We start from the raw sequence: 24920 nt of genomic DNA, 5'->3' as shown, positions 1-24920 counted from the left end.
GATGTTTATTGTAAATATAGGGCCTAGCCCTGGTTCAAGCAAAACTCCCCATTGATTCTGTGCCCCTGTGGGATGGGCAGTGGCACCAATCCAGAAACCCTGATGATTCCCAGCTGATCCATGCACATCATGGGGGATCCACAGGAAGCCAGGGCTATCTGCTTGGAAGAAACCTCATGTCTCTTTTATAACGTTGGCTCGAAGGGGTCCCCCACTCCCTAGTGCGCTCGTTCCAAATATGGTTTATGTTGGATTTCAGTGGTGCTGGCCTTTTGCACAGTGGTGAATTTCACCCAGGCAGAGTTGCTTAAAATTCTCTAGAGCAGATAAAGCTAGATAGGATTTGCTGCACCCTACTGAGGTCCCTGCACGACATTTCTTGTAGTATATTGTTCTGCATGCTTACTGTGCACAATAACCTATACTTCTGTAAAATACTTGCACCACCCATTTTTCCAATTAAATTCATTTCAGTTTGACAATTCAATTTCAATCGGCTAACAACAGCTTTTTTTGCTGTTTTTTTAACATGCAGCATTTTAAGAAAGGATGCACCTTTAAACTAACATTTATGGAGATTGTATCTTGCTGCAGGAAGTCATATCTTCAATGAAGTCTAATCTACTTTGATTAATAATTGATGACAATTTTGCATAGGCAAGTCAAAAAGAGAGAAGACTCTTTCTATTGATCTGAGTGTCTCAAGTAAAAGAAACAGATGAACATTTTCGCCTCTAGTTGTTAACTATTGATATGGCTGCAACACTGAGTTCAGCCTGTTTCATGAAAAGTGTGAATTCAAGATCAGAACAAGACCAAGAGTCTAACCTTGTATTGTTTCCCATGTCTATTTAACACTAAATGGATGACAATCAGCCAGAGAACCTGTGTAACTGGATAGCTTGAGAATAGGTGGAGTGTGGCATTGTAATCAACGTACTAGAAGCAGAGCTATCATGTGGACATTTATACAAAAGAGAAGTTTAAGGACCTTGGGACAAGTAAATTGTCATCGTTCCAGTTTACAAAAGTGGAGGATCTGCCCCCTTGTTTCATCAGTTTCCTTGCACAGTCCCTGATCCTGCAATTCACTGTGTGAGAACACGGCAGTGCACCCCAGCACAGCCCCATTCTCTGAAATGAGGCTCCATGCAGACGCAGCAGAGGGCCTGCACACAGTGAATTGCAGGATCGCAGCCCAGTCTTGCGTTTCCCAAAGTGAATGAGGTCAGTGGGAGTTTTGCCTGAGTAAGGAGCACAGGATCAGTAGTTTGTTGTGTTTGCTCTTCGGGAGATATTTGCTACCTAATGGGAAGGTGTATATAATGAAGCAAAGGACACGTGGTGGGGGGGAAGGAGGTGTTTCAGCTAATTCATATTTGATTACAGGAGTCAAGGGATAGGCAAGTCCCTAAACTAAGGCCCAATTAATCATTAACTGTGAGTATATGTCCTTCCAACACATCATTGTTTCTGTTATAAACTATGTAAAATTAAAGAGACAGACAGGTCTAATTTGGCCCACAATGCAAGGTTTTTTAAAAATAAGCTTTTACTAAGTCTAAGACCAATAGAAATATTAAGTCTTTTTTTAAACTTCACAAATTCCAGTGGAAACAATTTTTAAACAATATTAATTTCCCTTTAATGTTTGCAACAGTGTAACATTCTACTAGGGTATGGAATTTATGTACAATTTTAAAAATTACCCAAAACAAATCACTACCAAAACAAAACGTGACACTGCACACACAATTCTCCTCTTGGGGAGAGGATAAAAGAAAGAGCAAGACTCATGTGACAAATATTAGTTACATTGCACAATACACTACTAGAAGGTGCTCAGATCCTACAGTGATAAGGACAATATAAGAACCTGAATAGAACAGAATATAGGAAGTAAAAATCTAGCTGACTGTAGGCTCACTAGAAACAAAAGTAGAACAGACTAGTTAGATCCTCTTTGAGGAGGATCATCTTTTCCTTATATGTTTATAGAGGATCTATAAAATAGGGCTGTAGCCTCCACGCACCTCTGCGATACATATAAATAATAATAAGTCTCTTTTCCCTGTCCAAGCTGAGAGAACAGCAGAAAGAGCACAAATATCTCAAACAGTAAAAAGCAAGTGAGATATCTAAAGTTTGTAATACTTTGACACCATGTAATGTTTTCCTTTATTTTGGATGTTTTTATCCTGTACCTCTGCACCTGTGAGATTATTCTAGTCAAAGACACTTAGGCAGAGAGAATCATGTTTACTGGTGATATGCTTCGCTTCTAGAAAGAACTGCATCACACCTAACAACAAACATTTCTCCAAGATCTAATGGCCTATATCTTCAGTTAAACAAAACTGTAAAACTACTTCTAAAGTGCCATCTGGTGAATTCCAACAATATTGGAGCAAGAATTGGCCCAATGAGGCCAAGCAAATTCCAGTTGAAGTCCATCAGTGTTTTGCCACTGATTTTAATGGGAACAGGATCAGACTCAAAGTCATCATATTGTACATAATAACTGGTCCGATAATAACTTGGGAGATTCAGGGTAAATGGCCCAAGTCTACCTCATTGAAGTCAGTGGCAAACCTACTATCAACTATAATAATGTGAAGGATGATGAAGGAGGGTTGGCCAGTATGTGAACAGACTGATGGCTATGCTTACTCAATGGAAAAACAGGACTTTACTGTTATTGTTAGACACTACAACAAACTAATCACTTTGACTGCTGTCCGCTAACTTATCATATAATTAAATACATATGTATATGTTATATTTTAAGATGTGTAACAAAAAAATTCTCTATCCTGTGACACCCTGTACCACACGTTCACCACTTTCATATGGTTAGGATATGTTTGGTACAAAGCATGCCTTGTAAGGTATCACTGATAACTCATAAGCTGCTGAACATTATTGTCCTATTAAGATGTGTGTAACATCAGTGCATGTAAAATTACAAAATCTTGCTATATGACTGTTACTGAATTATGTTGTCGTTCTGGGTAATGCCCACAAACTAGTTTTTCAGAGACAAAGTCACACGGGCAACCCCAGACAGGTTTCAACAAAGCCAAGTGGGCTATCACTTACTTAAACAGCCATTCTTCAGCAACGGGAAAGTATAAGCAAGAAATTTACATTTCCTACCAGGTATGGTGTGACTCGCATGTACACAGTGGACTGTTTATCTTTATCCTGGTGGAGAGGCAATCCTCAAAGAGAGGAGGTGGGTATAAAGATAAAAGACAGTGACCTCCACAGGACCCTCTCCTCTCCACCTTATATCTCTCTGCTCGTAACATCAATGTATAACTGAAGAGCACTAAACTAAGCAGAGTGGTTCCAGGCTGAGTGGAAATCCAGAGTGTGAATGAAGAACTGTGAACTGAGAATTGCTTGCAGCATCTGGTGTGGTGAGAATGAGGTTTGCTTCAAATCTTGTTTAGCTTGGTAAAATTTAGGAATTAGTGTGTGGTTTTCTTTTTTTATTTCTTTTGTAACCAATTCTGACTTTTATGCCTTGTCACTTATAATCACTTAAAATCTTTCTCTAGTTAATAAACTTGCTTTATTGTTTTATCTAAACCGGTTTATTTGATTGAAGTGTTTGGGAACTCTCTACTCAGGCCAAAAGGGCTGGTGAGTATTCATTATCCACTGCTGGAATGACAGACTACTTATGAGCTTGTACGCTCCAGTGAACTACTGAACGATACAAGATCCACTTTCTGGGGGTCAAGGCTGGGACTGAGGGATATGTGGGTGTCACCCTATATATAATTCATGGATAGCTGGGTATAGCATTCATGTACTCAGCTGGGAGTGGCTTTACATGATGGTGGCCTGGAGAGGTTTGCTGTCGCTATATTATTTATATAGCTGGAGAGCTAAGGGAACACAGCAGTTCAGATTACACCCTAGGGAATGTCACATATCCTCATCCAAAATAAGTAGTGGTTCACATTTTAGATTAAAACAAAATATTAAGAAAAGGCTTGTACAAAATGCTATATACAGTGCTATAGACAGTTTAATATTTAGTATAAAATAAGTTGTCATTTGGGTCTAGTAAGGGATGTTTATAACAATCTCAATGTGCATGAAACATCCTCTCAAAATGATGTTAATGAGAATTTATTGACAAAGCCACCTGCTGGTTATACTCCTTTAGATCAAATGTCTTTGGCTAAAGTATGTGTGCATGTGGGGAGGAACTTTTATGGGATTTAAATCTTATAAACCGAACCAGGAAAATAAACTAAAATCTAACATAAAACAATGAGAGAAACACTTGCATTATATACAAAAATAACTGTGCTTGGGAACTGACACAAACCTATAGCAGCAGGGCTCAATTTGACCAGCTGTTGAACATTTTGCCCCCCGTCTAGCACATGTTTAAATTTAAGCACGTGCCCGTGAACCACCAAAGTCGATGTTTAAGTGCTTTGCTAGATCAGGACAAGAATGGTTTGCACCAGGCAGGATCAGGTCCTTGTTGAGCAGGGATTTAAAAGGACAACTATAAGGTATTAAAGTGGGCAAACACTTCATTTCCAGATCAAAGACAAGATGGATGTGGGAAATACTGGGACATGACATACCTTGACAGATAAACTATGTGAGAGAGTAGCTGGAAAACTGAGCTGACCGACAGCATGGTGCTGTGAGTCAGAACAAGGACATTCCAATCTGAAAGGTTTTCATCTTGTTTATACGTTAGTCTATGCACTTAAGGCTAGAGCTGGTTTAGCTGGACTTATTTTAGGGATTTATCTAGATGCTTATGGCACTGATTGAGCAAAGCATTTGCTTAAATCCATCCAGCAAAGCATGTGTTTGAGAGCTTTGCTGAATCAGGGCCTAAATTCTGCTTCACATGCCTTTCAATGCTCTCTTTATTTTCTGCCCTCCTGCCAAATAAACCCTGCTTTTATTTAAGATTCCTGGAATTAGACGTGGTGGTTTATACTGGATTTACCAACTATTGGGTTCCCAGAGAGAAGGAAAGTGAACTCTCACATTGGAGGAGGCTAAGGACCAGGGGGTAACTGAATTGTTGCTCGAGAGCAACAGGGACTGCAATCCTCCACCAAATGGTGCTACAAAGAAGCAGCTGTCTACTTAAGGGAGTTAGGCTCCTTAGTCAGGTAGGTGCTTTTGAAAATTTTACCTTAAGTGACCTGCCCAAGATCATACAGGAAGTCTGTGGAAGCAGAGAATTGAATTCAGCTCTCCTGAGTCACAGGCTAATGCTCTAGCCACCAGGCCATCCTTCTGAAGACCAGTGTGTGGACAGGGAGCCTGATGGAATGACTTCATGAAGTAACAGATCTGGCCCAGAGAACACCATATAACCTCAAGGGTGCCAGGCTTAGTTACAATACCCAACATTTGCAATTCTTGTGGTGCTGAAAATTGTTTGCAGAAGGGATAGTGGACCTGAGAGTTCTTCCACAGTAGCTGGGAGTTCCTTCCTGGGAACCAGGGACTTCAAAAAGGGGGCAACACTGGATGTGATTCACAGGGAAACTATTTTTAAAAACTACAAACTAAATATAGATTTGTTACTCCTATAAATGAGTCACAATTTGCCAAAAAAAAAAAATTGTTTTTTTCTAATGTTGGGACAAGTGCCACAAACAGGAAACCCTAAAAATGCCATCACGGAACAAAGAGGGATGGACATAAACTATTAGAGATTATTATGGTTTCTGCTGGCTGTATTTCCCAATGCGCATAGAAGACACCCATTCAGTTACACAGGTGCCTTGCACTTTCTTTGTTGCAGTGCACAATGTGGCCACATCTCATGTGAGAAGCAAAAACAGTAGTTTGTAGGTAGTGGAGAATCACATTCTTCAGTGAAATAAATACAGAGCAATAGTAAGAGAAATCTGAAGAATTTTTGATAGTATCCTGTATATATATATATTTTTTTTTTTTGAAGAGAGTCAGCTCAGCAGGCCCACATTTCATGTAGTTTTTTTCATTAATTCATTATATGTGTACAACAGGATGTGTAAGGTGGTGAGTTATAGGCCAGATCCTACGGCAGCAAAAGAGGGGAGTGGCGAAGATGAGCATGAGGGAAAGATATATAACTGAGCAAGAGGCAGCTCTCCTCCTGGGCCAAGTACCTATTATTATGCCTTCGGTATGCAGGAGTAACAAGAAGAGTTTGAGGTCCTGTGCTGGACATAGGGACAGTCATCCACCATCCTACACTGTCCCAGCACATTGTATCCTCTCTTTTACCAGGCCTAGACTAGACCAATGGGAAACTGGACATTTGTCCAATGACCATTTTCAGGAAAGGGTCAAGGGGCAGATGTGTTTACTGCGTGCGGCTTTGTCTCCAAAAGGGCCTTTTGTCTTAGTAGCAACTGAAACAAACACAGGTCGTTCACTCGAGAGAGAAACAGCTCCCTCTACTGGCTACTGAGAAAGCCCCAGTGGAAAAGCAGGCAACCTCAGTGCCAGTTGTTCTCTGCTGCTCCTCCCCTGACTCCAGGAAGGTTCACAGTTCTGAGGCCTTCTGTCTCCACATGAGTCAGGAAACATCTCAAGGAGGCTTGAAAGGATATGTCTGTCATCTGTCTAGAAGCAGGTGATTTGTGGAGGCAGGGTGGGGATGTGGGGAAAAGAATGAATTTCTGAGTGTAGCCAGGAGGAAACAAGGGAAATCTGTGAGAGAGAGTTGGGGAAGGAATGGATATGAGAAAAATTAGCATTTCTTCACACACACAGTGGCTAGACTGGGACTGACCTCCATGTAGGTGTACAAGGTCTCCCCCCATAACTCCCCAGATGGAGGCCACACGCATTTGCAGTCCATGTGTTCTGCAGTGCTAGCCACCCCCAACGGGATGGGTAGGGTCAGAAATCAGAATCTTTGTTTATTACATGGTAGGGCAAGACTCAGAGTTTCCAAAGGATCCATCCCTCATGGAGAGGGGGTATTTGTTCCCCAGCAGAATGAACAGGGAGTTTGCTCTTCAAAAGCTGTGGCTCCCTTAAGGTGAACGCAGCTCTCAGGGGACCAAGCCCATAAGAGTCAAGTATCAAGGTTATCTTCACAATGGCCTTGTGCACCCACACTGCCTCCTGGACCTCGGGTCCAGTGAAGCCATCTTACCAGGGGATCTCTCTCCAGGTGGTGCTTCCCAAATTCCTCTTCGTGTGAGGCCAGGCAAGTTACCTGAACATCCACGTTACTGCTTAGTAGTAACAGATAACAAGCTATTGTCACTATTTTGGCATCCAGGAAGCCTCCAACTAGCTCTTCATATGGGACCAAAAGGGTTAAGTTCACTCCCTGATGCATACACAGAGATCAGTCATGTCTACTGGAGCAAAAATTGCTCTGCTTCTGAACCTCATTGTTACCTCTGCTGAAGTTCAGATAAATGCCACAGCTAGTGTTCCACCACACCAGTTTTTTTTTCCTAGCAGCATAACATATTTGTGGTACATTTAAGAGCTGTTTAACACTAATGGCAAAGGCCTCTGGCTATGGTATGAATAAGCTTTCTCTTTAATAGCGTGTCTTCACAACAGAGTTACCACGTTATAGCTTGAGTTCCCACTGACTCAATCCCCGTCCACACACACACTAAAAAACCTTGTGTGGGGGTGGTAGAAAAATAAGTTGGCTGGCAAGATCTGGGGTGTAAAGCAGACCTTGAGCAAGCTCATCTCATCAAGCAAGCTCACTATCACAACCTCTCTGTAGTGTTTGAGTGTACATTTTTCAATCTACCTGGTTTTCATATTTTCCTCTGGAATTTTCCTCAGAGTGGTCTTTCTGTGACATCTCCCTGCTACACAGCACAGTAACTGAATGTACACTGAGGTAGCATGAAGGAAATAGCCTGTTCAGTTTGGTGGGTATGTCCTGAAAAAGAACCAAAGTGAGCAGGTGAGGAAAACTCTCTCTTTCCATTTCATTAAAGAGAGGTACATACACATATTTAGATGCTTTGGAATAGCCTAGTGAGCCCAAGGGAAAACCCTGGCTGGTAAAGGAGGAGACTTTTTGGCATTGCCCCTCCTCACAACTTTGCAGAGTAACTCAGACCATGGTTTATGACCGACATGGGGAAGGAGTGTATTGGTTGCCCTCCCCTTGTTCTGACTCAGAAAATTCTTCCTTCTCTGCAGAAGAAGATTTTTGTTTGGCTTTGAAGAGTTTTTCCTAGATTCCCTAGGGCTTTATGACCTTTTTCTCCTTCTTAAATCTCTTGGGAATTTGGTTCAAGGAGGGGAAGAGGAAGGAATCATGGAACTCTACTCTTTTTTTCCTTTGCTTTGTGGGGCATCGATGACCGGAGTATTGTAGCATCCTGATACCCTGCTCATCCCTCCTCCAAGGCTCCCTGAATATAGTCCAACTAGATCTCTTTAGTCTCTCTTTTCAGGTTGAGTTGTATCTGCCTGGGTTAAAATCTCATCTCCTCTGTCTATCGTTAGAAATACTTATTTGAGAACCTTTAGGGGCACCCTGCTGATGGGTCCCTCAATCAATACAACAGCAGCAGAAAATGTAGCTGTATCCATAGGGCACTTGGGGGGAAATCTTCCCATCCATAGTCCTGCAATTCACTTTTTTGATTAGAGGCCGCCCCTGAGGGGGGAGCTGTTCACTCACTGTGGTAGGAAAGACCAACTGAGGAGTAAAATCAGCCTCAGTAGCTCTGGGTCTGATCCAGAGAATCTTCTTTTGAGACTGACAGGCTGGAAAAAAAAGATAAATACATGTCCTCGCTGCATGGGATTCAGGCAGGTTTTGCCCATAGCTCCTCTTTTTCATATCTGCCTTCCTTGGGTCTGCCAATTTGAGTTGCCCAGAAGTGAGGGACCAGGATGGGGAGGGCTGAGTGGGAGAGGAGGAGTAAGCAGGACAACGACTGGGATTTAATGCAGTGCAGAAAGGGAAGCCAGAGGAGGGAGGTGACATGTTGTGTGTGAAAGGCAGAGAAGATTATAGCACTTGCAGTGTATCACAGGTGGGGGTGAGAGGAGGGGCAAGATGGATGGCAGGGAGGCTAGAGAGGGAGAGGATGCAGTAATCCAGATGGTGGAGGACCAGACCAGACTTTGAATGTTGTGACCAGGAGAAAAGGCTGGACTTTAGAGCTGTTGTGGAGGAAGAAATAGTGAGATCTGGCCACAAACTGGATGTGCTGTGGGAAGCACTGGCTTGTCCCTGGCCCATGAAGGACCACGCTGGGTTTGTGGGATTTTTAAAGAAGGTGTGAAAATTATGGGATATGGATGACATTGTGGGTTGGAGACAAGGGCACTCTGCAAAGTTGATCCCTCGTTCCCAGTCACCGTTGTGTGATTTGTTTCTGCTCCACCTTGCATTGCCAAAGCTTCCTGGATGTTGAGCTGGACGGTGTTAGGTTGTGCACTGCACTGGGCATCGACACAAACACTCCTGGTGAGCATGTGCAGCGTTAACACAAGAAGCCAAGAATGCACACGCACAAGTGAGGTACTAACTGCGGCAGCTTTATGCTGATGTAACATGTGTTGGCAAAACTTAGCGTAGGCTTGGCCTCAGGGGTAAAAACAGTAAGACACAAGATGGTGACTTGCTTTCGTGAATACTGATATTAACCTAAAAGCCAAGATTTAGACTTTAGATGTGATAGTCTGATTAGGGGATTTTCAAAGAGAGATCAAACTGGGTTTATTGCTGGACCCTGAGCAGCAGATCATTTTAAAGAAGAGTTAGCAACATCATGCATCAGTCAAGTTAGATGCCAAACAACTGCTGCTTATCTCTGTAGATGCAGGAAGAAATCCTTTGAATAAAGAGTTAACTATAGGGATTGTGTTCATTTCCTACAATGAAGGGAATCCAGCTGTAGAGATTTTAATTAATGGAGATCTTACAGGGAGTTTCATTTTGGCTGGAGGGGCCTATCAGGGTTACTCTATTTCTTCGGATATTTTCTGTGGCTGTGCAATCATTAGCACTTGCTATGAAAGGTAATGTTGGAATTGGGGGTGACAGTGTATGAGGGATGGTCAATTAAATGACACGTATACAACTGACAATATATTTGTCTCTTTTCTCTGGATTCTGTCCTCCCTTATCCTACAGGGAATTAATAGAGTGGCTGGCTACAAAATTAATCCACCCAAATAAATAAAGTTAAAATAATTGGTGGTTCCTGCAATAGATGTACACAGCTATTTTTAAAATTAAACTAAAACATCTCACCCCTTTTCAGTGTATTAAATATAAAATAACATGTGGATATTAATAATAACGGTCTAAATAAACTGTTTTTACCTCTGCTATCAAAAAGCAAGGACGCTGCATTTTCATTCCTCTCATTATTTTCTACTTGTTTTCATTAAATAAGCCACTTATATGTCAATGTCCTTGTTTTTTCCAGGTCTCTACGGATCAGGGGTGGGCAAACTTTTTGGCCCAAGGGCCACATCTGGATATGGAAATTGTATGGCAGGCCATGAATGGTCACGAAACTGGGGGTTGGGGTGCGGGCTCCCCCTGGGGGTGCAGCTCTGTGGTGGGTCCAGAAATGAGGAGTTCAGTGTGTGGGAAGGGGCTCCAGGCTGGGGCAGGGGGTTGTGGTGCAGGGGTGTGTGTGTGAGGGTTCTGGCTGGGATTGTGGGCGCTGAGGATGAGGGTTTGGGGTGCAGGAGGGTGCTCCGGGCTGGGACCATGGGGTTCGGAGGGCAGGAGAGGGATCAGGGCTGAGGCAGGGGGTTGGGGCATGGGAGGGGGTCAGGGGTGCAGGCTTCGGGCAGTGCTTACCTCTAGCAGCTCCCAGAAGCAGCAGGATGTCCCCCCTCTGGCTCCTACGTGGAGGCGCAGCCAAGCAGCTCTGTACACTGTCCTGTCTGCAGGTGCTGCCCCTGCAGCTCCCATTGGCCATGGTTCCCAGCCAAAGGGAGCTGCAGGGGTGGCACCTGGGGCGGGGGCAGCATGTGGTGCCCCTTGGCTGCCCCTATGTGTAGGAGCTGGAGGGAGAACATGCTGCTGCTTCCAGGAGCCTCACGGAGCGGGGCAAGACCCTGACCCCACTGCCCGACTGGAGCACCAGAGCGGGACAAGCTCCGGACCCTGCTCCCGGCCGTAGCTTGAGGGCCGGATTAAAATGTCTGTAGGGCCAGATGCAGTTTGGGCTGTAGTTTGCCCACCCCTGCTCTAGATTTAGCCTCCTTCCTCTTTTGGTATTGATCACCCCTCTCATTTAGGCCTGGTTCTGCAAGGTACTTAAGTACCTGTCTAATTTAAAACCTAGTCATCAACTGAAGTCAATGAGATTACTTACATTAAATATTTAAAGTTAGGCAGGTGCTTAAGAACCTTGCTACATTGGGGTCTTGGAGTCATCTGAATGATTGCATATCCAGGCCCTGATCCAAAGCCCATTAAAGTCAATGGGAGTCTTTCCCTTGACTTGAATAGGCTTTGGATCAGGCCCTGATGGTTTTGCCTTCTCAGTCACTGATATGTAGACTGAGCAAGAGTGTGTCCATTACTAATCCCTGTAGTAGATTGCCTACCTCCTGCTTGTTTTGTAACCATTTAGCACCCACAGCCAGCTTCTCTTACATAGTCAGCTGTTTATCTAACTGAGTGAAGGTATTTGCTAAGCTTATGCATTAATCTTTTATATGGTATTGTATCAAAAGTCAACTGGAAACCCAGATAAACTGCTTCACTCCGATTCATTCTCATTGACTAAATAAGAATGAAGCTGTTTATTTGGGCCTCAGATTGACTCAGATAGCTCAGTCCAGCTGATTAACTATAACTACCGTCTACTTAAAGTCATATGGACTTTTTCCATCTGAGACTGACCAACGGCTGTCCTGCTTTTTCCCTGACCAACAACTCTTGACCACAGGATGGGGACCAGAAGTGAAACTGCAGTATGGAAATTAGAGGAATAGATCAATAGTTTCCAAGTTCTTCCTATTAAATATGATAGTCACATATTTGCTTCCCTCCAGTCTAGTTATCTCTCATGGGCCAGATCATCAGATGGCATAAATCAGTGTCTTCAGTGAAGCTAGTCTGATTTACACCAGCTGAGGATCTTGCCCCCATGTTCCTAGGACAGAGTTAAAGTGCCAGACTTCAGACTTCTATATTTCATCCACTAGAACTTTTATATTTCCAGCTGAAGGTCATGATTTTAGATGCTCTGAATTTCTCTATCTTTTCAGCATCACCATTAGTTTCAATTACTTTTGCTTTTCTATTCTCAAGAAACTTATCTTTTCATTCACTCTCCTTAAATTAATCATTTCGTTCTCCAGCAATATCTGCCTCATCAGTCTGTCATCAAATCCCCCTCAAGGGCACTATCATCTCTTACTGACCTCCTGCTCCTTTTATATTTATGTAAAATCCTTTTTTGTTTGTCCTTTGCTATGTTGTTCTTCTTCAGCTTCTTACATGCTTGTAATTATATAACTCCTGTTGATTACCCTATTGATTTATAGGGATTTGGTATGCTCTCTTTTGTAGCCCCTTGTATTTTCCTGGTCACCCACACTAATTCTCTCTCTTTTCTAATACGTTTATCCTTGGAAGAATATTTGCCAGCTTCCCTGTCATTTTCCTTTCTGTGTCCTTCCCACACATTTCAATTTGCCAGTGTGATTTGTTCAGCCGTGCATCATTTTTGACAAAATTTGCTTTGCAACAATGTAACATTGTCTTGCCTTTTGGGGACTTGGCCTGATTCTAAATTTGTAATTCAATTAAACTCCCATCACTGTTCAAGATGTTTCATGACATTCATCCTTCCAACTACCACTTCCACGTTACTTAGCATAAGGCTGAGCTCATGCAGGCTCTTCTCTGTCTTCTCTTCTTATTCAAGCTCCATGCAACTCCCAATGCCTCTATCCGCTGGTAAATTCTCAAAGTCAAAGGCTTAGGATACTTCAGATACCTGCTGCTCCCCTTTCTAATACATGGAACAAACCACAGCCTCCTTCATTACTCAGTCAAGTATGGTTAGAAATGTGGAATATACACAATAAAATGATGCAAAGAAGCAAAGCCTGTTGGGGTTTGAGGCACTGAGTAATGCCTCCCATCCTGTGGGAGCTCTGCAGAAAAACAAACCAGCTGTCTGGATTGAAATCATGAGCAATTAACAGCAGTTTCAATTACCAAGAACAGAATTTTATAAATATTTGCAAATTATACACTACCTATTTTCGCACAAACAGTTGCAACCCTTGAGACAGCTCCTGCTAGATCTGCAGAATGTTTTCTAATGGTACAAAAAGGTCAAGAATCCAAGAGATATCCCAAAGCTCTCTTCTTAATTAGAAGAAGCAAAGAAAATTCTATATTATGCATACATTGGTACAAGAACGACAAATAGATATTATAACAGATGATTGGAGGAAAAATTTGCCAAAATTTTCACATCACAACATGCATTCCAAGAATTCCTATGGAAAAATAGATACCCACTATTTCCCAACATTCAGTAACTAATAAAGACACCACAGATTGCCAGACAGCTGGCACAATCATAGCGAAAAAGGGACCCACTCACATATCCTCTGGTCACGTATTAAGAGCGCATTTTGGAAAAAAGAATGCTATTGCATAAAAATAAGATATTTAAAATTAAAAAAAATCCCTTTGGTTTTATTGTTGGTACACTGTACAATGAAGGAAACTTCATACTTGTAAAGATTATTGCAATTGTTAGGATTTAATTATTGATAATATTGTTACGAATCATACCTGTTGCCAGATGAAAAAGCATCACCTCGTGATGGCTGCAGCAGCACAAACCTACCATAGATAAAAATATGCTACAAGCACTCAATAATGGATGGAATGAATCATCACCTCCCTGTGTATGGGGAGACTTTGGCAAGCCGGTAAAGTGCCTGAAACCACTATGGCTTATTGCTAAAAGCAGCCAAGTCAGCAAGCTTAGCTTAACCAAGGCGGGGGCGGGGGGTATGTGTGTGGGAGGTTTGGGTGCCACAGAAAGGGCAGCTTGACCCCCGTCCTTCCTGATAAGAATTGTGTTGACGTTGTTGATCCTGCTCTTCTAAGATGCATGTATGTGTCCCAGGAATGTCTACTGGGGCCTCAAGGCTGCAAACTCTGGAAAAACCCACACCTGGTTAATCGATAGTCAGAAGGAGCCTCTTGCTTACCCATTGGAACTGCTTGCTTAACAAGTTTTCTTTAAGGGACATGTCATTCTATTACTAATGTATAAATAAGGGGGGAAAGTTTGAGGTAGGGGGACTCTTCAGGACTGGATTCTGCCTTTGGATGCATCTTGTGTTCCCCACTAGCAGACAGGCTGCCGCTGTGCCACTCGAGAGCCACACTCAGCTTTGGTAATTATCAAGGGTTGGGGTGTTTTACTAACCTGTTGCAGACATGTGTCTAAGTGCTTGAGACTAAGTAAAGTTTAGCTTTAAGTGAAAGCACTCGTGTTGTCCTGTTTGTGCCAGCCATCTATAGGTCAGATGGCTGTGTCTCCCCGGATTTATTTCCTGACACCACCTCGCACAGAGTAAAAGTTACCAAGAGCTTTGGGTTGAAAGAACCCCGAGTAAAACCTGAAACTTCAGGAGACTTCTTTCAATTTTAAATGGACTTTGTGGGATAATGCCATTCTTCACAGGAGTGATAATGAAACATAAATAATGCTAACTAGAAATAGGATCCACTGAACAATGTAATAGGCTTGTAAGTTAGGGCTTGGTCCTGCACCTGTAAAACTCAATGGTAAAAGCCCATTGACTTTAGTGGTGTAAAATCAGGCCCTTTGACCCCAACACCAATCCTGAATGCACTTATGTATATGCCTAGCTTCAGGCATGTGGGCAGTCCCACTGAAATTACTCATCTGCACAAAGTTAAGGGTGTGTGAAAGTGTTTGGAGAAATGGGATTTTAGTGATCCAAAGGCCATTTAAGCCAGTGGAAAGATTCCCATTGGATTATTTGGGCTTTGGATCAGGCCATGCCATTGTAAAGTTCTTTGAAGTTCCTGTATCTTTCCTTATGTTCTGTACAGCACAGAGGCCAATGATTACTTCGACCATAATAATTTGAATTAACATTGATTTCATTAGTTCTGTGCCCTTTGCCTCCAGTTTACTGCACTGGCTCTGTTGGATCATGCTTTCCCCCTTAATGTTTACTAAGCAGATGTTTTAATTAATAAATGTATATCTGTAGCTAGGAGATGGGAATATTTTGGTAACACATCCCTGTCAGATGTTTCATTCACACTGTAGCAGGGCAAGACTCACCAGTGTGGCACCTCCTGCTGGCTGTCCTGTGAATTGGCTCTTTTCCAGTGTATGGAGCGCCCTCTGCAGGCTGGTGTCTCACCTGCCTGAGGCCCCCATGTCTCTCCTAGACCCCCGGTGCCCTTTACCTCAAGGTTCTGCCCCAGCAGGACCCACACGCTCTGGGTCTCTCCTCCCAGGGGAACCCTCAACCCTCTAAACCCACCTTGCCTCAGTGGCTATTGCCAGTCATCATCTAGTCCCCACTCACTGGGGCAGACTGCAGTCTGTAATGACCACTCATCATTGGCAAGGGGGTAGGACCTGCTGCCTTTGCCTATCCCCAGGCTGCCCCTCTGGAGCCCCAGTACCTTTTTGGGCCTTTGACAAGGCCTGCAGCCTGGGGTTTTACCAGGCTGGAGCGCCCAAGCTCCCTTTGCCCTTCCCCAGCACTGCTCCACTTTGGGTACCTGGTTCCTAGGCAGCTAGGTCCTTCCCACTCCAGAGCTAGTGTAAGACTCCTTCAGCTTCTGGCCCACAGCCCTCTTATCAGGGACAGCTGGGTGCTGATTGAGCTGGCGACAGCTATGGTCAGCTACACAGTCAGCTTCCCCAGCTGCTCCTAATCCCTTTTACCCAGCCGCAGCCTTCTGTAGGGCTGCTTTTAACCCTTCCAGGGCTGGAGCGGGGTGACCACCCCACTACACACACACACAACATCCAAACAGTCTACTGCATCATGATATTTGCGTGCCCCATAAGTTAAATTGCTTCCTTCAGAAAAAAAGCATTGAGGTTATTCATTATTCATTTAATTTTCAAAGGCATTGAGCAACCCTGACTTCAACTGGAGTTGTGGGTGATCAGCATCTTTGAAGATAAGCCCATATATTTTTATTATATTACAGTACCCAAAAGTCTGTGAGATGCTGTGATGCTTCTCGGGGCTGTGACCCACCTGTCTCCATATGACTCCAGTGCGAAGGAGTCTGTGCCAGCTGGGTGTATCTCCCTAACACAACCAGCCTGCTAGCCACTCAAGAACTCTCCTCGGGGCTATGCCAGGCCTGCTTTTGCCCTGCAGGATAACAATAGATGCACCCCAGTCACCAGGTGCCTTTAAAGTGTCCCCCTGTGGTATCCAGCCCCTGATCTCTGGATGCCCACAGAAATCCCAGATCCTCCATTCCCAAAGGAGGCGTGTACCCCAGTTTAGCAGTTTTACCTTAGACCACCCCTCCCATATCACACACGGCACTTGAGTTCTATTGGAAATTTACTAAAGAACGAAGAGATTCAAATAGAAACAAGCGTGAATGATGGAAACAAATGCTTACATATAAAACAAAATCATAAAAATGCAAACTAGGGCCTACACTTATTAATAGTTACTTTTCCCATCTAGTAAAGTAGAGTCTCACCCTAAAGTCCAGACTTTTGCAGTGCTTGCTGGCCCCAAGGAGCTAGGACCCAGTCTTTCATGAAGCACCCCCACTCATCATGGTACCTCCTGAGTGAATGGATCCAGAGTGTCTTTCTCCACATTGTGATATCCTAAATCTTTATTCACATGCAGGGGGATCACCTATCTGTCCTATCATCTTTTTCACTTCCAAGTGGTATTGATGTTCATAGTTTGACAGGTTTTCCATGGACTACATTACATTATGGGATTGGCTAGCCAGGGAGGAGTTGGCTAGCCAACTCCCTCCTGATTGAATGGGCCATCACAGAGACATGATTCCCTAGTGACTCACTTTTACTCCAAGACCATGAGGGCACGATTTTCAATATAGGTACATTTTTCCTTAAATATTACCCATAAGTACAATCTTTCAGGGATTATGAGTATTGGCAAATTACAAGCTTTCAGTAGAGACCTCAGATGTTACCCTTTCTGGATAAATGGTGTATTAGCTGTAATGAAAGTGAAAATGAGTTTCTCAAGTCTGAGACAGGAGTTTGTAAAGAATGAACCCTTAGCCAGTTGACACCAATGGCTGTGTCACAGATGTATCACAGTACAAATAAAGAGTACATAGTCACTGACTCAAAGATCTTGCAATCGTCACAAAAGTAAAAAACAAAATATGTCACGGAAACTTGTTTAGATGCCTAAATATGGATTTAGAGCAGTGGTCACTAACCAGTCGATTGCGATTGACTGGTTGATCCTAGAGACCCTCCCAGTCAATTGTGATCTCCGGCAGTGCAGCAGGGCTAAGGCAGGCTCTCTGCCTGCCCCAGCCCCATGCTGCTCCAAGAAGCAGCCAGCACACCCCTTTGGCCCTGGGGAGGGTGGGGGGAGTGGGGAGGCAGGAGTCTCCGTGCGCTGCTCCCAGAGGTGAAAGTAAGCCAGCCTGGTCAGGCTCTTGCCAGTACGCCGTATTGGACCGGACCAGCTTCCCCAGGCTGGTGATTTAAAGGGCTCAGGGCTCCCTGCTGTGGCCAGAGCCCCGGGCCCTTTAAAGCACCGCCCGAGCCCTACTGCTGGAGCCCCAGGGTAGCAGTGGCAGGGCTCCATCAGAGATTTAAAGGGCCTGGAGCGCCGCTGTGGTAGCAGCAGCCAGAGTCCCAAGCCCTTTAAATCGCCCCTGAGCTGCGGGGCTCCCAGCTGCCTCTGCAGCTGGCAGCTCCGGGGCTGATTTAAAGGCCCTGGGGCTCCCAGCCACAGCCGGAGCCCCTGGGCCTTTAAATCTTGATTTAAAGGGCCAGGGTATTTAAAGGCCTTGCCTCTTCCAGTTGAGGCCATGCCCCCTGCTCAGGACTTTGGCATACCAGTAAGTCCTTTAAGTTACTTTCACCCCTAGCTGCTCCTGCCTGCAAGCACCACCTCCACAGCTCCCGTTGGCCAGGAATGGGGAACTGCGACCAGTGGGAGCTGCGGGGGTGGTGCCTGCAGAGAGGAGCAGCACGTGGAGCCACGTGCCCCCCGTATCCCTCAGGAGCCACAGGGGTATGTTGGCCCCTTCCAGGAGTGGCGTGGGGCCAGGGAAGGCAGGGAGCCTGCCTTAAGTTCGCTGCACCGCTGACCAGGAGCCGCCTGAGGTAAGTGCCACCCGGCGGGAGGCCACACCCCAACCCCCAGCTCTCAGCCCCCTCCCAGAGCCAGCATCCCATACTTCCTCCTGCACCCCAACCCCCTGCCCCAGCCCTGACCTCTTTCTCAGAGCCAGCACACTGTAGCCCCTCCTGCACTCCAACCCCCTGCCCCAGCCCATATCCCCTCCCAGATCCAGCACCTCAACACTCTGCCCTAGCCTGGAGCCCACTTCTGCACCCAAACTCCCTCCAAGAGCCCACGCCCTGCACCCCCTCCTTCATCCCAACCCCCTGCGTCAAGCTCAGCCTGGAGCTCCCTCCCACACTGCAAACCCCTTGGCCCCAGCCCACACCCTGCACCCCCTCCTGAACCCCAACCCCTTACCACAGCCCAGTGAAAGTGAGTGAGGGTGGGGGAGAGTGAGCAACAGAGAAAGGGGGGGATGGAGTGAGTGGGGCGGGGCTTTGGGGAATGGGCAGGGCAGATCCTGGGTTGTCCTTAAATTCAAAAAGTGATCTTGGGCATAAAAAGGTTGGAGACCACTGATTTAGAGACTGTGATTAGGCACCCAGTTTTGACAATCTTGACCAGTATGTCCATCCCATATTCTTTAGCACAGAGGCTCTCAACCTTTCCAGACTACTGTACTCCTTTCAAGAATCTGATTTGTCTTGCATAGCCTCAAGTTCCACCTCACTTAAAAACTACTTGCTTCCAAAATCAGACGAAAAAATACAGGTGTCACAGCCACTGTTACTGAAAAATGGCTCACTTTCTGATTTTTACCATAGAATTATAAAATAAATCCATTGGAATATAAATATTGTACTTCCATTTCAGTGTATAGTACACAGAGCAGTATAAACAAGTCATTGTCTGTGTGAAATTTTAGTTTGTATGGACTTCCCTAGTGCTTTTTATGTAGCCTGTTGTAAAACTAGACAAATATCTTGATGAGTGGATGTACCCCTGGAAGACCTCTGCATAGCCCCAGGTATACGTATGCCTGGTTGAGAACCACTGCTTTAGCATATGTAACACTTTCTGTTACTTCATTCTCATGATTTTTCATTTTAAGAGAGGGTTAAAAACAGGGTAGGCTTCTGACCTTAAACACTATGACCTGATACATGTTCTTAATATCTATTGATATCAAAAGGGAGTTACATGTGTGTATCCAGGGGGAAATGAACCACTCCTTTTTCCAAAAGCAGAAGTAAATTTGAGCCTAAAATAAGAGATCACGGAGAGATACTGCTGCATTATTTAAGAAACATATTTTCTTATCTGGATATAAAAATACATATTTGCCTAGGATTGATAGCACACAACAAAGCACCTCACAATGTAAATGCTATATGGCAATAAAGATAACGTTTCAATAAAAAATTTCTATTGACAGATTTAATTACTCCAGATAGTGCTTTACAGCATGGAAAAAAGCTGTAATAAATCTTTGAGATGGTCTCTTTAAAGAAATACAAAGGTAATATTTCTTTACAAACTGTGAGAGGTTTTTCTACATATTTAATCAAAACTCCGGCCTGTAAAACTAAGGCCAACACTTACTTTTAAACTTTGGTACATAAAAATTGGTAAATATTTGGTTAGTATCTAAAATCAAGTGTTATTATTACACGTTTGGAACCAAAGTGTTTGGCACCCTATGCAACACAAGACAAATGGCATTCCCTAGTCCTGAAGAGCTTTCCAGTCTGCGGCCAGGATTCTGCAGTTGGATCCATGCCAGAGGAAGGTCCACACATGTCGTTTTTAATTACTTGTAGTAAAGTAGTACTAGAAGCAAAAGCAGGGTGCATTGAGCTAGGCACAAACATGTACAAACATACAGTGAGAGACAGTTCTGCCTCAAACTGCTTACAGCCTAAATAGACAAGGAAGACATAGGGTTAGAAAGCATTAAAGTCCCAGAGAGTGAAGCACTTTTCCATGTTTTCTTTTCCATGTTTTTTCTTTAAAAAGATAGGAAATTTCATACAAAAATATATTGAGAATGACTATATTTAGATAATTTTTAAATAAAATATAATAAATTTACACTTAAGTAGCCCCTTCCATCTGAGGATTTCAAAACACTTCACAAACATTAACTAATTTATAGAGCAGGTCAATATTTTTCGAACGGACAATGCCTTTTTGACTAAAATGAAAACTTTCTCCAAAAACATTCACTTGGGTACTTTAAAAATATATATATTAATTTATTTTGCAAAACAGTTGAAATTAAAAATTTTGAAATTTCTGAAAAAAATGTATTTAGTTTCAGTGAGAATAAAAATTTTGTGTCTTAGTTAAAAAAAAAACCCACCTTTTTCAACTGAAAAGGGGGTGGGGGGAACCTGGGTGTCCAAACTCCACAAACAAAAAACACAAGATGTAAAAAAAAAAAATCTTTTTGAATTTTTTTCACTGTGGGCCCAATGGAAGATGTTGAACAAAATAAAAACATTTTCTTTTGGTGGTGTGAGTGTTATAACTAATGTAGCTACACAAGACTTCTGTGAGGCATGTAGGAATTGTGGCTCCGACCTGGGCTATGCACAATGTTGCACCGGTTTAATGAATGGTGTTTTTTAAAACTGAAATAAGCACTCAATAAGCCAAAATAAGAAACTTGCACTGGTTTTAAGTAAACCACAGTTTAAAAATACACGATTAGTTTAACCAGTGCAAGTTTGTATGTAAAAAAGGCCTCAAAGAGGTGAAGTGACTTGACCAAGGTTACACAAAAAGCCCATGGCAGGATAGAACCCAGATCTCCTACATCCCAGTTCCATAGTTTAACCACATGACCACCCAAAGGGACAAATATATTCAAGAAAATGTTTAACACAGAAGAACCTAGTTAATCTTTGAAAAGTCACAATTCAAATATCCTCATTTCCGATCTCATCCAGTCACTTGATATGAAGCAGCTGACGAAGATGACGAGAACTGAAAATGTCAATCCGGTGTTCTTCAGCTTTCCCTAGCTCCCACATTTCACCTCCATACGATATAGTTGGCATAACTGTGGGTCTATAGAGCCACAGCTTTGTAGAAAGCTTGATGTCATGACATCCCCACAGGGGCTGCTGAAGGGCCTGAAACAAGGCAGCAGCTATTGCTATTCGTGTGGACACATCTTTCAAGCATCTTCCAGCACCATCTATGATGCTGCCCAAATATCTGACAGCGGCCACCAGCTCAGTGTTCCATCCCGACAGGTTAATACTGAGCTGGATGTAATCTGGAGGTGGAGGCTACTTGAAGGTAATGGCCAAGGATTTAGTTTTATCCGGACAAATATCTGGACCAACATGCACTACTTCTTGCCCAACCAGATCAGCCATCAGCTGCAGCTATTCACCGAACTGAGCCAACAAGGCGATGTCATTGGCATATTCAAGATCTTGAAGCAGAATAGTGTTCAGCTCGCAGCTTCGAGCTTATCCATCAACCAATCAATGCTGATAGTGAACCATGATGGTAACAGAACACAGCCTTGAGGCACTCCTGAGGAGGTGGGAAACCACGCCATGTATCTGCCATTGACTTGAACACAGCGTTCTGTTCCATGATAGAGCTCTTCTAACCTCGACACTATCTTGCCAGGGCTGCTGCGTCACCTCATCGGCTCCAACAACCTTGCTCAATGCCCTGAATCAAAAACCTGATAGAAGTCTTTCAAAAGTGGTGAGCAGGTCTTATTAAAGTCGGCCATCTTCTTGAAAAGCTATCTAAAGGTGATGATCTGGTCAATAGTGGAACAACCAGGTCTGAAGCCACACTCAATATCCTGGCCTTTGCCATGAAGTGCTTTGTTTATAAGAGAATTTAACACGGAAGCAAGGACTTTCCCTGGGACTGACAATAGCGTAATACCTCTATAGTCGATACATTCAGCCTTATTGCCCTTTTTGAACAGAGGCTGAATAACCTTCTTCCAGTCATTGAGGATGGTATTAGTATGCCAGATGGTCTGGAAGATCCTGTGCAACCATGATACAATACTCTCACTTGAGTGCAGCAAGTGTTACAACCTCTGGCGCCTTCCCAGACTTCAACCAGGAAGAAATCCAGATTGCAGTCCTTAAGCTGAAGGAAGGTGGCTCTACCAGAATTTCCTGACCTTTTCAAATGGAAGAGGAACTGTGGCAAGCAACAATTGAGGAGTCTCTTGAAATGATCTTCCCATCAATACAACCACCTGTCCCTACAAACACCACGAAGTTGCATAAAAGGTACGGAGACTGTGCCCGATGGAAGCCAAGTCTAAATTGGCTGCCTGTGTCGGCCACCAGAATTTCTTATCTTTCTTATGCAATTACTTGATGATGTTCTGAAATCAAACTCATCCAGCCTTTGCTTTTGCTCATGACAAACATGTCTTTGAATACTCTAATTGTAGCCCGGCTTTTTTGTTAGCTGTGACCACCTCTTCACTGAATCATGGATGACATTTGAAGGGCTAAGGCCTCAGCACTGAGCTGGCAGTGGTCAGCACTGATCACTTGAAATACCACCATTCCTCAGCAGAAGATAGAGGGAGTGACTTCAGTCACTAATGATTCAATGGCCGTAAGCAGTCCAGAACAGCAAGCCACCTGATAGGTTGGCTGTAATAAGAGCCTTTGGTTGAATCACTGTAATTTTGTCCCATTAATTGCCTGTCTTCAAAGTCAGAGGTACACTTTTGTCAGCAGAAGCTGGTGGTCAGGGGCAAGTTCAGCATCTCCGCAAACTCTTACATCCCTGACCATTGATCACCAATGATTGTTAACCAGGGCACAATCAATAACAGCCCTGGTGAAACCATCTGCTTGTGAATCGTTGGGTGGTGAAAGAGTGAATCAGTGATCACCATGTCATTGTCAGCTGCAAATTCCAGCAACTGCTGCCTATTCCTGTACTTCTGCCCACTACCAAACTTCCTGAGAGGACTTGCTCTGTTGTCATTATCCTTTCCTACTTGCACACTGAAGTCACCCAGGATCATGATGACATCTCTTCTCAGAATATCATTAAGGACTTGACTACAGTTGCTGGCAAAAAGTATCTGCAGCTGCCCAATTGGCTTTGGTGGTGGTGGGACCATAAACTGCAAAGATGGTAAGATGCTCACAGCCAGTATGGAATCAGACGCTAATCACCCACCAACCCTGCAATGCCCATTGGGAATTGGGTGAAAGTACAATGGCTACCTATTGCTGGAGTAACTCACTGGGATGGCCTGAGAACAAAAATGTATGGTCTTCAATTTTCTTTTCACCACGTCCTGGCCAGCACACTTATCAATGTTCAGGCTTTTCAACTGCTTCACGAGGAGGACCGCATTAGCTGTTTTGCACAATGTTTGAATGTTCTAGGTACCAGTTTTACATTTGCCATCAACATGCAGCATATTGGAATGGCTCTTTTGTGGGGTTTCTTTGGTCATTTTTGCCTCAGGGACAGAGAACCTCTTGCCTGTTTCAGCTACAAGGACCAGATTGTCACAGGTGGTTGGCTTCAGTATAAACACCTTCACGACGTGAATGAACCAGCAGTGGAGGACTGCTTTTTTTTTTAAAATCACAGTATCTATTTTTGCTATTATAGTGTATAATTTTTTTTTCATGCCCATTCTTTCTCCCTGCTGTAAGCAAGGTATCCTGATGGCCTGTGAGTCATTGCCACTGAGAGAAACCTTTATTTATGAGAACAATCTTATACTTAATTTCCATTACAGATGAAGGTAGCATTTTGCATGCTCTTTTCAGTGGCTATTCACTGTGAATGCTATCTCTCCCCACAGAGGGGATGGAATTGTAGATCAGTCTCTCAGCGAGATGGCACATAAGAACGTAGGACTACATTCGTAAGTTGGTGAACCCGTTTCCCATATTTTGCTTGTAAACGCTTTGAGCCATGATGTGGCAGCTACGCAGTGCTACTCAGGAAAATATAATAATTCAACTCTTAGAGCACCATCTGTAGAGCAAGTGCATAAAAGCAAGTGCATAAAAACAAACCAAATTTAGCCTGAGGCAGAGGTCAGGCATGGAACATTTCCTTCAAATGGTTGAAGTGTGGCAAAATTAGAAGCAACTGAAAACAGGGTCTTATCATGGTAAATGTTGGACAACTTTAATAAGCAGCACTACCAGTGTCACCTATAATATACATAAACACGTATATAGATTGAAAACGGCAGTTATAGGCAAGTAATCTTTTTGCCCTGGATAACTGCCTCTGTATAGCCACACACTCAGGAGGTAGCAGTAATAATCCCCTGCAAAAGGATCAAACAGGTACTAATTATAGCCTGTCCTCCCAAACTGGGCATCAGCCCTGGCTCCTAAATACAGTAGTTCTGAGTGAAAGCATGACTGGAGTTCCAGGTGGCAGCAATACAAAGCTCAGTGACAGGCATTCCTCAAGTATGCCATGAATGCTGCCTTGCAATATATCCTCTGGGTACTTTGGCTCCTGTAATAGCATAACAACAGTGAATAAGTTATCTAATTTACTTAGAGATTGTCTACGTGGGAACAGCCAGGAAATTTAATCCAAATTAACTAAATATATTAAAGTTGATTAGTTAAACT

Source organism: Lepidochelys kempii, chromosome 1 (assembly GCF_965140285.1).
Source record: "Lepidochelys kempii isolate rLepKem1 chromosome 1, rLepKem1.hap1, whole genome shotgun sequence".
Taxonomy (NCBI): Eukaryota; Metazoa; Chordata; order Testudines; family Cheloniidae; genus Lepidochelys; species Lepidochelys kempii.
This window is presented reverse-complemented; position numbering follows the sequence as displayed.